Raw genomic sequence first — 15,269 nt, 5'->3', positions numbered from 1 at the left:
AGTCAAAGTACACAGTTTACAGTTTTTAGCCTCAAACTTCCACTTCCCCTGACCCAACCTCAGACAGTACTGGTGACTCTAAGGTAGGGTGCTTGCCAAGTGTGGGAGATGCATCAGGAAGCCTCTGGCTGCCACACCCTGCCCTGGTCCCCTCAGCAGTCCCCACTCTACCAGCATCTTCCAACATGTGATGCCTCAATCACACACAGCTACCTTGTCTCCACTTCCCCTTGGTCATTTAAGTTTATTCCTTTTTTGTCTTTTGCGGTAACTCTAGTGCTACTACTGCAGTAGCAATGATGAATACATATGGACTCTTTTACTTTTTACCACAAGTTCTGCACCCTTCAAGTTATGCTTAGGAAGCCTCCTAAGGTGGTCTCATTACCACGAGCCAGGCACTGCTTGCACGTGGCAGGAGGGTGCAGGCAAAACCTGGTTCTCACAATCTCAAATTCCAAGAGACAATCTTGCTGAATATTTTAAGGTCAAACCAGACTTTGTACAGTAATATTCATAGCATCAGATGTAACTGTCATTTAATTATTCTCTTCATGATTGGACGCAATTTGGGATTGTAATTCAATATTTACAACACAATGACAATGAAATTTTATACAGTATAAAATTACATTTCTTTCTTTGATCTTTAAATGTGAAATTTCACTTTACACTTAGTAATTCAATCCAGCCAAATCATTGCTGCTATTTGGGGACCTCAATGCAGACTGATTTGTATGTATTAAAAATATCAAATTATCTTAACACTTTATTAAAAATTCAAATGAATTTTATCTCTGAAAAATGTATGCTAAAATAAACACAGAAGCGCAAAGTTCATCTTTACTAAAGAAAAAGTCTATAATTGTATCAAGCATATTATTAATAACGAAAGAAAAAACACCCAGTGTAGATGTTCCTATAACCCAAATGCTTAGTGTCTCACAGAACTGCCTATAAGTTTTAAAATACAGGAAGCAATTCCCATAATAGTAACATGCAGAAATACAGAAATAATTTCTCAATACCTTCCTTTGGACTAGAAAGAACTTCACAGCTGCATGTCAATATTCCCCTACAAAACCCAGTGAAATTGACTGTGGCTACCTAAGGAGGGTAGAAACTTCTCACGCTAAGAAAGGTAAGGTTTTCCAGCATATTCATAAAATTACAAACTTTTGCCCAAAACACTTGGTTTAGAAGCTCACATACAGCCAGTCTGATTAAGCCACTGGAAGTCACAGAAGCTTGTAGAAAATATTTTACCAAGGTTGTGATATATCTTTAATGTACCACAAAAGGATACTAAGTGAGGAAAGGAAGCAAAAAAAATGTAATAACATTACATTTCTTTCCTTTATTTCCTTTAAAACTTTATATTTCTGAGAGAGCTGAAGTTAATTACGGTAATGACTATTACATGACTTCAAACTTTAAAGCAAAATAAGTATCAGTGTTGTGCTCCGTAGATTAGGGGGAATATTTAATACCGCCTAACATTCAAAACAGAGTATCTCAAAAATGTGTCTCCCTGCTCCTTTCTATCACATCATTAGAGATGGACGATCATTCTGCTCTCATCCAAACTGTGTCAACTGTAATCAGTTATTCTTGGCAACATGAATGGAGATGAAGATACTAAAATATGTACAAATAATATTTTTAGTATTTAATCCTCAATCTACCTGGTGGTCACAACAATTTAATGGCCTACTTAAGTAAGTATAATCGATCCAATTACCAAATTTAAGAATTAGAGTAAAACCTTGGATTGCGCATAACTTGTTCCGCGAGTGCTCTGCAAGACGAGCAAACATTTCTAGTAAATTTTAACTTGATAAACGATCAATGTTTTGCAATAGGAAGTAGTACTGACGCCGAACATCGCATGACCATAACTGAGCCAATGGAGCTGACCACTGAAGAACTGATGGGTCTGCATCGTGAGCAACAGCAAGAGGTTATGGAGGAGATCTCATCTGCAGAGGAGGAGGAGAAAAAGGCGGAGGAATCCCTCACTTGAAATGAGATTAGGAAGATGTGTAAAATGTGGGAAACGGTGCAAAATTTTATAGAAAATCACCACCCGAATAAGGCTGTAGCAGTGTGAGCGATGAATCTGTTTAATGACAATGCAATGTCACAATTCTGCGAAATCCTCAAAAGGAGGCAAAAGCAAGTGTCATTGGATAGGTTCCTTGTTAAAGCTGCATGAAAAGAAAAAGATTCCGTTGAGCCAATAGATAGCAGTGATTCCGTTAGTGATAGTGAAAGTCGTCCTACACAATAACCCTCCTCTCTGTCTCCCTCACACCAGCCACGAAGGTTTCAAAAGGTAAGTGCAGGTTAATTTGTTTATTTTTCTTTATATTTTGTATTTTCTTATTATTTTGTATTATATTACTGTATTATCATTTTTATCTGAATATTTTTGGGTTGTAGAGCAAATCATCTGAGTTTCCATTATTTCTTAAGGGGAAATTCGCTTTGATATACAAGTGCTTTGGATTACAAGCATGTTTCCAGAACGAATTATGCTCACAAACCAAGGTTTTACTTGTACTGAAGTTCCTTCGTTCCATCTTTATCACACAAATGTGGGAATTAGTCCTCGAGTTCCTGGGCAAGCCAAAATAGTGCCACTCTCTACATGCAAACAGAATTTACCTTCTAAAAAAAAAATCAAAATCAAATACTCCCTACAAATTTTCCTGCATTCAAACCTAAGGTATTCTACTTATTAATCCTTTATATGGGTATCCAGTCCCTATGTGTCAAGCATCATTCAACACAGTGACGTAAAATGGTCCATGAAATCCTTTTTTTTTTTTTTCTCCAATACTCAGCATACCAAGATATCTGTCTCCTTTAATGGGTCCCTGTGTGGAAAACATTTCCGAGTTAGTTTCTTTAATTTCCAATACCTAATAAGGAAAGATATAAGCCCTAGGCGATGAGTCACAACAATGAGTTTGATGGTTGAAATGAATGCCTGCACCACAAAGTTACCTGCCAGGCCACTGTGAAAGGCCACTGTGAAAGCGAATTAGCTGATACAGGTTCCCAGATGAGAGACAGTAGATCCAGTGGACACACTTGCTGAGTGCTCACTAATGCAGGACACAGTGCAGGGAGTCACAAAGACGTCTGTCACATAAACATCCAGGCAACTAAACATTCTACTTAACAAACAGAAACAGCGAAATCCCAAACCAAGGCCAATATACGCTATGCAACAGAAACCAGGTTCCAGATTTTAAATTACAGTTGACTGCTGAACAAGTATAATTTATAGCTGCCCTGCTATGTCCATGGTTCCTCCCCATGTGGGGATTCAATCAGCCATCCAGCTGTGTAGCACTATAATATTTACTATTGAAAATATCCATGTTTAAGTAGCCCTGCACAGTTCAAGCCAGCATTGTCCAAGGGTCAACCATATATCGTTTTAAGATTTTCCTGTAATAAGATAACTTTGGACTGACTTACTATGCTTATTATTTGCTTGGAGTTAAAGATGAAAAACACTGAGAAGTACTACAGGGCAGTGATTTAGACTGTGGCACAGCTACTTGGGTTTAAATTCTAGATCTGCCACTCACTACCTGTGCTACGTTGGGTAAGTTACTTAACCCCTCCGCGCTTCGGTTCCTTCACTGTAAAATGGGAATGGTAACAGAAGTGCCACTTTCACAGTGCTGTTTTGAGAATTAAATTCATGTGTGTGTGTCCCTATGTATATATACATATACATGTGTATAAACACATATACACATATATGGGTGTTTGTGTAAATAAATAATATTAAAGCAGTTAAACAGTGGCTGGCACTTGAAGCATCCAAAAACCATTAAGCTAGTCTCCTTGTTACTGCAACGCTTCTTATACACCAAATTTTTTCACATGGTGTTTCAGATTAAAGTTAAGCAAACGCTAAACATGTGCAAGTGTATTTAATATGATGAGACAGAGATTATTTAAAGTTATCAGCTGATTCCAAACATCTGTGCCCATACAGCCATCCATACACAGCAAGCTTATCTGAGTGCTTTCCACCAGCACCTTCCCCCACTCCATCCCCATTAGCAGAAAAAGGCCATAAGAGAATATGGTAAATAAAGCACAAGTAGCATCTCGGAGTTGAGAAAGTACATAAAAGATTTTAAAAAGCTGACTCGGGTGAATGTTCCCAGTATTAAATGAGGCTTATGTGACTCCATCATCAACCTGAATGCTAATATTTCACAGCCAGAGTGAAAGGAAGGGCTAAAAAACAGAGTGAGTGGCACTAACTGTTTTGATTAATGTTTTTGTCTCAGTAATCCTACCTAGGAGAAATTGTCCTTTGCTCCAGAAAGCCCCCCTCTCGCCTTAGTTTATACACTTCCTTGCTCTCCTGCTGCTCCCCTTACTCCCTACATTGTGAAACCCAACCAGAATGTCACACTGTGTGAGCACCAGGCATGTGCCAACCAATATAGTAGCCGGAAACATGGGTCAGAGTCCATTCAGCCAGACCTGGTAACTTGGACCAAGAGAGGTACCTGCTGTCTCACTCAGCAGGCTTCAGCACGGCAAGAGCAACGATGCAAAGGGGAAAAGGAGGAGGCGAACGAAGGCAGAAAGTGACAAGAATAAAAATAATAACAGCAAAAGCAAGAGCCTCCAACAGTATTCCCTGAACACTCAACTCATTTAATCCTCACAGCAACTCCACAGATCTATCAGAACTTAGTAGAATCATTCTTTCCCTTCTACTTAGTCCCCGGATTTTACATTCTTTAAATTTTACTTTAAATAACGTGGGACAAAAATTGAAGACAGATACAATGTCTCAAATAAATCTCATGGTATATAAAATTCTACAGGAAAACCTACCAGACTCTATTATTTACTGAAATGAAGACGAGAAAAGAAGCAGGATATTAAGGACCCAAGTTACTCCGGAGGAACAATCATCTAAATCTTTAGAACCAAGTGAATGTCTCATAAAACAAACAACTGAAAGCATTCTATCAACAAATCCTTAAGTATCAAGGTCTCTGACTGCGAGTGCATGTAAGTACAGAAACTCTGGCATACCCAAAACCAGCACTCCCAAGGAAAAGACCTTATGGACAGGAACACCACCTTGGGCCCGACATTATAGGGGTGAAAGGCATGTGGCTTAATTTAGAAAATTACAAAAGAATAATGAGGGGGGGAAAAGCCTAATATTATAGAAATTCACTTTAATCCAAAACAGTTTCAAACAAGTTTGTCTTTTTACTATTTTTTCAATAGAGGTTATACAGGAATTAAACTAAGCAACCATATATTTCTTGCTAGATTCTAAGTAAACCTAAAGGAGTACAAAAGAAGGAATATACTGAAGGAAGATTATTTGTCAAAGAACTGGGAGTGCCAGAGAAGTCCAGAGCACAGCATCAGCAGCAGAATTATTGCACAGCCTCACAACAGTTGCCAAGCATTTTCAGCGTATATTACAGAGTAATAAAATCCTAAAAGCAGAGTACCTAAGCCAAAAATGAAACTTGGCAAAAAAGATAATAGGTCAAAAAATGGTAAAACATAAGGACCTGAGGTTTGGAGAAAAAAAAAAAATTCCCATCTGGAAGCTATTTCTAGGAAGGGAAAGGAAGAAAGAACAAAACCCAGATAGGAAGCCTCTGTTAAGAATTACTGATTGTGAGAGCAGAAATGTATACACAACTATGGGAAAAGTTCCATGAGATATGATCAGATATCACAGGGTTTCTCGACAGGAAAGTCTGAGGACCACTTTTTTAAAAATTAATTTATGAAAAGGAAGGTAAGAGTAGGTGTTATCTTCATATTACAACAATTTGATAACTGATCGAGATAATAGAATCTTTTAAATTTGTTTCAGATTTAAGGCAAATCACTAGAGAACTTCTTCCCATATCTATTTTTTAATGATTTTATAAATATGTACCTGGTTTACAATAAAGGATGCCACAAGTCAAGAGTCTATTCGTATAGATACCACATAGAGCTGAGGAGATAGCTTTCTCCATATCATTCACTATTCCATTATGAGGTACCAGGGAAAATGTTTTTCATGGCTTAGGGCCATGAAAAAAACTGTTCCACATTAGTAAATGTCATTTTGAAAATTTACGTGTAATGTCAATCTTATAAATATTTTCCTCTTTGCATTGCCTAATAGACAAATCTGCATCCAAAGTTTAATAACAGGACAGGGCATTTTATGTAAAGCAAGCAGAATGTCTGTGTACTAACTCCTCTTGGCCTTATCTTACTAATCAACTCATTTCTTCTCTGCACTTTTGTTGATTTTTTTTTTCCAAATTCTACTTCATATGTGACTTTCTGTAGGAATCTGGAATCAGATGGGGTGTAATATTTTAAATATTACATAAAACTTACTGTAAGACCCAACTAATAACTCAGATGTATCCTGGTGTACAAAACAGAAACAATTATACCTTCCCCATAGAATCAGTGTAGGGGTAAATGAAATAATGTATGTGAAAAGTCCCAGCACATACGCTGACCCCCTCTGCCTCCTCCTCTTTTAGGAAATACCTTCTCAACCTAAAATTAATTTTCCTCATGTTCTCTGGATTTAGCAAGCAATCAATGAGTTCACACATTGCTAGCTTTTATGGTGTAACTAACCAGTTACAATTCTAAAAGGTTAATGTATATCCAGATACTTCCCATAAAAAAAAAATTGAGTTTGGCTAAGACTCCTGGACCCATATATTACATGAAGTAAAAGTTTAACAAATTATGTTGAATTTTAAATGAGGGTCATGTAAATGAAGACACTGTAACATGGTATACTAATATATTTACCCAGACCTTCTAATTTGCAACGTTTTCTTTTAACATAACTGCATTTCCCCACTCAGTGGTACACCAATGAGCCCACTGTAACCCAAACTACAGGAGTGACAGCTATGAGGTCGGGCAGAGCCAACAATTGACACTTCCTCCAAGTAATAATCAATATCAGGGGACTTCCCTGGTGGCACAGTGGTTAAGAATCCGCCAGCCAAAGCAGGGGACACAGGTTCGATCCCTGGGCCGAGAAGATCCCACATGCCGTAGAGCAATTAAGCCCGTGCGCCACAACTACTGAGCCTGTGCTCTGGAGCCCACAAGCCACAACTACTGAAGCCTGCGCGCCTAGAGCCTGTTGCCCTGCAACAAGAGAAGCCACCGCAATGAGAAGCCTGGGCACCGCAAGGAAGAGTAGCCCTGCTCACCCCAACTAGAGAAAGCGTACACGCAGCAACAAAGACCCAAGGCAGACAATAAAAAAAGAAATAAATAAATAAAAAATAAATAAGTAAATAAATAAATAACTTTTAAAAGTGATAATAATATCGGTCTAGCCGTTTTTTAGTACAATAATGAAAGAGTAGCGAAGGATGAAACATTGGGGAAAACAGATGCTGAAATCACAAAGCTGCATCTTCCACTTGGGAGGAGGGAGTGGGCAAAAAATCGACCTGAACAGGATGCCAGGGAGCCAGCAGTCACAGACTCTTGGGATGAGCTCAAGCAGCACCCAGAGCCACGGCCTTGCATCTGTCGAACAGCAGTCACGTCCATTCCCTGGATCATCATAAAACAGTTCCTAGGATGCTAACATGGATAAAGGGCTTTTCGGCCAGATCCCTACTACTGCCACGCTGCCACAGTCAGGTATGAAGTCTGGACACTGCATGAAGGCACCGGGCCAGGGGGCAAAGAGGCTGAATGAAACCCAGCCAGCACAGGGACTCAGAGAAGGAACACCTTTTTCCTTGCACAAAGGCACAGCCCACTAAGTAAGTGAGTCCAAAAGACTGTGTGCTTCTCTCCAGACGGGATACCTTTGTCCAACTGCCCACCCAGAGGACCGCTTTGGCCTAATATTCATAAAGACAAAACATCGCCAAGCAGCAGCCCCAACAGATTCACTGAACTCACCACCTCTCTGATACCTCCTTCTGCAGTGCCCACGGCAACCACTATGAGAACAGGAGCAAGAGTCTGGAGCTGGGCCCTGACCAAGTAGTGTCAGAATCTCAGCCAATTTCCCCTTCCCTGACCTCTTCTATCACACCAAACACCCAAACCTTCCCCTTCTCTGCCCTGCATTTTACCCACGTTCCGCCCGCACTCCCATCAGCCCTGGAAGAGTGCCCTGACCCACTGCCCCTGCCAGGCCTGGAGGAGGAGCCGTAAAGCTGCCAGAAGGGCGATCAGTTACAGACAAGCCCAGTCCCCGGACCCTGCTCCCTGCCCTGCTGGGTGAACTAAGAGGCATTTTATCAAGAAACAATGTTATAAAGGATGATTACCTCCAAGGGCACTGTTAGTGCTGCCCTGTCTTTCAGCTACCATTAAATGTGACATAGGATTCTGCAGGCCAACTTAGACTTTCAAACAAGCAAATCTGAAAGCACAGTAAGTGCTTTTGTAGCACAGTAAGTGCCCAGACCAAGTATCCAGGGCCCCTTCTCTTGATCTCAAGCAAGCCACTCAGCCTCACTAAAGCTCAATTTCCTTATCTGGAAAAAGAAAGAAGAGAGACGGAGACAGAGGAAGGAGGGATGGAGGAGAGAGAGAGGGAGAAAGAGAGAAAGAAGAAAGGATAATGAAATATCTTCCTCCCAAGTCTGTTGTGAGCGCTACAAAACTCAATACATGGGAGTGTCTGGCACAGAGAAAATAGTGACCATCACAGGTGCACAATCCCTTATCCACGATGCCAGCATCCCAAAATCTCTGAAAACCAAAGTTTTTCTCATAAACCATTTGGCAGCAAAACACAACCTGAAATGACCTGAGGCTATTTATAACCTCATTTATGTTCCATTTGTGTGACTACGCATACATTTTAATGCAGAAATATTAATCTATTTAATTACAGGGTGCTGTCCCAAACTCCCCCGGAGATGTTCGTATAGGGCATATAAGTACCATAAACTCTCTGAAACTAAAAAAAAAAAAAAAAAAAAAAAAAAATCATTAATTCTGAAATACATCTGGTTCCAAGGGTTTTGGATAAGGGATTGAGTGTGTATGACAACCCATCTCTAAACTGAAGGTGGTGATGGTTTGCTGAATCAACCCAAGAGCAGTCTGATATGCTGGATTTCAACTACATGTCCCATCAGCAAGTTGTCATGTTGTCAGTGTAGCAGGGGGCTCAAGCCAGGGGCAGGTCAGGATCTGGGTCCTGGGTCTAAGCCAGCCAGTCACAGGGGCAGAGGATGAAAAGCTGAGGGGTGAGCGGAGAGGGGAATGTGGAAACCAAGCCAGCTACAGTACCTCACTTGCTCTCAGAGGACACAAGCCATCAGGCACATTCTTATAACTTGTTTAGTCACTTTTTTTTCTAAATTTCCAAAGTGAATCTAGTTTTCATTCCCAACACTGGCTCCCTTGAGTCTGGGCAAACTGCCATTGAATCACAAGGGCCGCTCAAAGGATTTTGTTTTTTTTTTTTTTAAGCTGTTGAAAACATTAAGCTAAATAAGTGAATGTTCTCCAGCCTCCTTCACTGTCCTTCCCCACCCTTACTATCCATTAAAATGACACTCCACTCATTCCAAAGATACTCCACTCTTAGTGGATTAAATATATAACGTATATACTATAAAGGATAAATATGAGTACCATGAAGCATGAAAATGAAGCAGCAGACAGGCAGAGTGGAAAACTTTAAGAACTAAATCAAGTTAATGTCTCCCTTTACAATACCACCCTCTGACCTAAACAAGAAGGGCCCTGCCTTCAACACTGCCCTTTTGGGGGCTCTATTCTGGCCTCTTCCAGCCCCATCCCTCCCCATGGGATGCAGAGAACACAGGGCCAAGGGGACACATGCACCCATGCATCCATGCAACCTCTTCTGCCCAAATGAGGCCCAAGCTCACTTCCCAAGGGTGAGCCACACCGCTGTTTGCAAGTGGGATACGGAGAGAGACCATGGAGGTTTGGCCAGGGTGACCACCAACGTGTGCACAGGGTCCTTCTCAGTGCAGAATGGAGTAGACATGGGAAAATAAGGGGGAAGGCCAGCTCTTCTGGCCACAATGGTCTGCCACAGAACTCTTAGGAGGTAGAGAACTCTAAGTTCAAACCTGGCCCACCAAGTTGTTATAAAAGTATACTTGGCATTATCCATTCTCCCTTCCTCTTTTTTTGGTATCAGACACCCAGCACTCTCCAGGTTCCCCTGCAATTTTTAGCTCAGCACATGGCCACCCACCACCAATCACACTTTTCAACCTTCCTTCCTACTGGAAGAGACCATGTGACCAAGCTGCAGCCAATGGGAAGGCAAAAGGAATCTTGGATGCAATCTCCGGGTCACATCCTTCACAAAAGAAATTGCTTATTTTTCTTTTTTTTTTTTAAATAAATTTATTGATTTATTTATTTTATTGGCTGTGTTGGGTCTTTTTTTGCTGGGCGCAAGCTTTCTTTTTTTAGTTGCAGTGAGTGGGGGCTACTCTTCATTGTGGTGCGTGGGCTCCTCATTGCCGTGGCTTCCCTTGTGGCAGAGCACGGACTCTAGGCGAGTGGGCTTCAGTAGCTGCAGCACATGGGCTCAATAGTCGTGGCTCACGGGCTCTAAAGCACAGGCTCAATAGTTGTGGCGCATGGGCTTAGTTGCTCCGAGGCATGTGGGATCTTCCTGGAGCAGGGATCAAACCGTGTCCCCTGCATTGGCAGGCAGATTCTCAACCACTGCGCCACCTAGGAAGCCCAGAAATTGCTTATTTTTCAATCCTTCTCTTTCCCCTCTCCTTGGATAGAACTTGGACATAGTGTGGAGGGGCAGCCGCAAGCAAGAAGAGGAGACAACACTGCAGAGTGACAGAACGGCAAGGAAGAAGGAACCAGGATCCCTGAGAGACCAAATGGAGCAGAGCCACCAAGGCACCCACCAACTCTCAACTGTAAGGTGAGGGGGAAAAGAACTCTGCTCTTGTTTGAGCCACTGAATTTGGGGGTTTCTTAGGTTTAGGCTCTTTCTAAGTAATATATTTGCAAATGATCTAAATAAACTGGTTATAAATTAGATACTTGGGGGTGTGCTAAGGCATTCAATATGTCAACTATAGTGATCCTAGACAAGACTACAGCACCAAGCCTTAGCAAGAAAAAAAAAATGCAGAAAGGGAGGAGGGGCTTTGTATGCATGCAGAGTTACTTTTTTCAAAAATCCTACCAGAAAAATGCATCAAATATACAGTTAAATACACAAGAAAAAATAAAGAGCTCCAAATGAGAATTAATCATAGCATCAAAAGGTCTATAGAGTGACCTGAAAATGCTCAGTCTATCCTAGAATGTTGTCTTATTGGATATAAAAAAGAAAATTTTGGATATACTTGAAAAATAAAAACACAAATTTTGCTCATGTGATATGATTAAAGCGGTTGTTACATGCTTATTTTAAAAGACTGGAAAGAATACCACCACAATTATAATAAGTACTTATATGGTAGTGACTAACATTTACCGAGTGCTTCAACATATCAAAGTACTTTTACATATGTTAATTTAATTTTTACAACAACACGAGGAAGGAGGTACTATTACTATGTCCACTTTATTGATAAGGAAACTGAAGCACAGAACAGCTAAGCAATTTGTCCAAGTTTACACAGCCAGTGGGTAGCCATGTTTTGATTCAAAACCGCCTCTTCTGATACGGTTTTGCCTATAGTATCACTACAAGAAAGTGCTTTTTATCTTTTCTTTTCTTTTGTTTGTTTGTTTGTTTGTTTTTTGGCCGCTGCCGTGTGGCATTCGAAATCCTTAGTTCCCTGACCAGGGATCAAACCAGTGCCGGCTGTAGTGGAAGCATGGAGTCTTAACCACTCGACCACCAGGGAAGTCCCTACAAGAGAGTACTGATAAAATTTTTAAATACTGTAGGATTTTCTTATTCTGATTTTCAAATATTGTATGAAATATATCATCTATACTTGATTCCTAACCCAACTGAGAGATAAAATGCTTATCCCAAATGCTATTATAGAATCCCTTCTATAATCCCACCAACAATATTGCTTGTAAGAATCCACATTTGTAGAATATTTGGGACAGTCACAAGATCAATGCAGATAAAACTGAAATTATAGCAATAAGGAAGAAAGTAACAGAACACAACCTTCCCTAACATAGATTTGACAATTAAACGGCAACAATTCGATTCTCTGGAGCTTCTAAAGCAATCAGTGTGAGATCATCTAGCCCACAATCCTTACAGCTACAAACAAATCAATTAACTGCACAGAGAAACTGACTGATTAATTCAAGGTCCCAAACCTGGTTATTTGAAGAACAAAACTAGAACCTAACTTCTCTCTGAGACTAAGGTAAGGTCTTTCTTTTCAATAGGGTGTCCAGCTTTTCCAGAATTTATCAACTAAAGCAGTGATTTTAATTTAGGTTCCAAAAACCATGAAGGACCCTCAGAGGCCTGAGGTGGGCTTCCCGCCACTCGCATCCCCTAAAGCTACCCACTGCTTGTCAGCCTTTAAAGAGAAGAGTGATGCATTGTCACATTCCTAAAAAATGGGCCTCCAGCTAAGACTTGTTTTCAGAAAGACTGCCAAGGCAAGAGAACGGAAAGAAGGAAGAAAGAAAAGAAAGAAGAAGGAAGGAAGGGAGGGAGGGAGGGAAGAAAGAAGGAAAGAAGCATTGGATTTAAGAGAATAAACATTTTATAAAAAGAAAAAGAAAGAAAGGAAAGAAGAAGGGAAAGAAGAAAGGGAGGGAGGGAAGATTACAAAGTATTAGCATCCTTACTTTCAAGAACCCTATACCTGGGCCATTTTGGCATGCTTACTCTAAAGAAACCTTCCTACTGCCAGAATTCACCTCATAGAAAAACTATCACTATCATTTCATTAAATGGTCATTCTTGTGCCAAATAAAAAGTTAACATATTCTCCAACTAAAGGACAATCTTGGAAAAGAAAAGGCAGTTGACAAGCTTACACTGACATATATCTACATTATTTTGGCCTTAGTCTTCTCATTTCCTGTCTGAGAGTTGAAAACATCAAGTGGTCTGCCAATCAGCATTTGGGAAACGGTCACAGGCTAACACTGAGCTAATCAATCAGTACAATAAAGCTATAATAAAGATTAAACTGATATTTGTCCCAGGGATTACACGTTTATTGAAAGCAACAAAAAACCATATATTTATTGAATGCATACTATGTGCCAGCTACTGTTTGAGATGCTAGCAATTCAACTAAGACAGAAGACCTGCCCTCGTGGGGTCTGCATTCTAGTGGAAAGAGACAAACATCAGCATACCAAACAAGTAAATTATAGAGTGTGCTAGTAGGTGAGAAGTGTTAACGGGGAAAAAATTAAGCCAGGTAAAGTGGGTGGAGAGTGCTGAAGAAAGGAGGGTTTACACTTTTAATCAGGTGGTCACCCAGACAACTACCTGAGGGAAGAATGCTCCAGGCAGGGGCTACCAGAGCAAAGGCCCTGAACTGGGAGGGCACTGGCTGTGCACAAGGAGAAAGAGGGTGAGGAGAGAGAAAGCCAGATCACCTGGGGCCTGTGGGTTACTGCCAGGTCTTTAGCTTTTATTATAAATAACATGGGGAGTGGCTACAGAATTGTGAACCTAGAATAACATAATCTACTTTTGTTTCTGTATTTTTTTTTTTTCTTTTTTTGGCCGCACCAGGTGGCATGTGGAACTTCCCTGACCAGGGATCGAACCAGCTCCCCATGCAGTGGAAGTGTGGAGTCTTAACCCCTGGACCACCAGGGAAGTCCTACTTCTGTTTTTAATAAGCTCACTCTGCTGCTGGTTCAGACCAGCTTTAGTGGGACAAGATGGAAAGTAGGGACACCAGTGAGGAGGTGACTGCAGAAATTCAGGCAAGTGTAATGGTGGCCTAGACCATGGTGGTGGCTGTGGAGATGGTAAAATAAGCCTAGGATTCTGTACAAATAGTATTTGGAAAACAGAGCTAACAGGATTTGCTGATGCACTGGATGTAGTTATAAGAGAAAGGACTGCAAGGATGACTCCAAAATTTTCAGCCTTCAACCTGAGCAACTAGAAAAATCCAACTGCCTAGAGGAGAGATGGGCAAGATTGTGGGATTAGGTTCAGCTTGGGGGGAGATCAGGAGTTCAGATTTGAACATGCAAGTGGAGATGTCAAGTGGGCAACTGGAAATACAAGTATGCAGCCCAGGAGCACAGGTCTAGGCCAGAGATGGAAACGTGAGTCCAGTGTTCGGATGATATTTAAGACCACGAGACTGGGGAGATGACTAAGGGAGTGAGTGGTGATAACGAAGAGGTCCGAGGACTATACCCTGGATCCACCAATGTTAGGAAGAAGAATCAGCAATGAGAGGGAAACCGGGAGAGTGTCGTGTATCCCTGAAGCCGAGTGAAGGAAGGATCTCATGGAGGAAAAAATGATGAACTGTGTTGATACTCCTGAGAGATAAGCAAAATGAGGACTGGGAACTGACCCCCAGATTGAGCAGCAGGGAAGTCTCTAGTAACTTTGCTAAGAGCAGTTTTAGTTGAATGGTAGGGGCTATGACCTTAAGTGCCATTAAAGTGGTTTCAAGAGAGAATGAAAGGAGAGGAATTGCCACTGTGTATGTAAAAGTCTTCTGAGGAAGTCTTTCATAAAGGGGAACAAGGAAGTGAAGTGATAGCTGGAGAGAGGTGGGAGATCAAGAGTAAAGGGGTTTTTAGGAGAATAAAAGTAATAGTAGGTATGCTGATGGTAAAAAAAAAATCCACTAGAGAGGAGAACAGTAGGGATGCAGAAGGGAGAGGGAAGATGTCCTTGAGTGAGCAAGACAGAATGGGATACCATTACACGGTTGGGGTGGCCTTGGGTGGGTGCCAGTTAGAGGTAGATGTGGTGTCAGACCTTGTGGATTCCTCTTCAGTTGACTTCAGTTTTCTTAGGACAAGAGTAGGCAAAGTCATGAGCTAAGAGTCAGAATAGGAAGGAAGGGGCAAAGGCTTCAGGAAAGAGGAGACGGTATGAAATAATCATGTCGAACAGTGGGAGATGATTGCCAAGTAGTATCAAGGTCTCACATGTGATCATAAATTACACTGAGGCAGGGAATGAAGGATATGCTTTTCTACAGCAATGTTCCTCTGCATGAAGGCTGGCACAGAATACATGGAGAGTTAGATTTAACCAGGAGTGGAGTTTGACACAGCTGTGATGAAGCAAGGACAGCAAGGGAATTGAAGCC

General features: G+C 41.1%; 1 protein-coding gene across 2 annotated transcripts in view; it reads right to left on the bottom strand.

Annotated features, from left to right (window-relative positions):
• UTRN (utrophin) overlaps positions 1-15,269 on the bottom strand; it is a 501,139-nt gene that overhangs the window by 459,729 nt on the left and 26,141 nt on the right. The gene's annotated exons all lie outside the window — the stretch shown is intronic.

The sequence above is a fragment of the Hippopotamus amphibius genome, chromosome 6 (genome assembly GCF_030028045.1).
Source record: "Hippopotamus amphibius kiboko isolate mHipAmp2 chromosome 6, mHipAmp2.hap2, whole genome shotgun sequence".
Classification (NCBI taxonomy): domain Eukaryota; kingdom Metazoa; phylum Chordata; class Mammalia; order Artiodactyla; family Hippopotamidae; genus Hippopotamus; species Hippopotamus amphibius.
The sequence above is the reverse complement of the archived record's forward strand: the minus strand, read 5'-3'. Positions and strand labels throughout refer to the sequence as shown.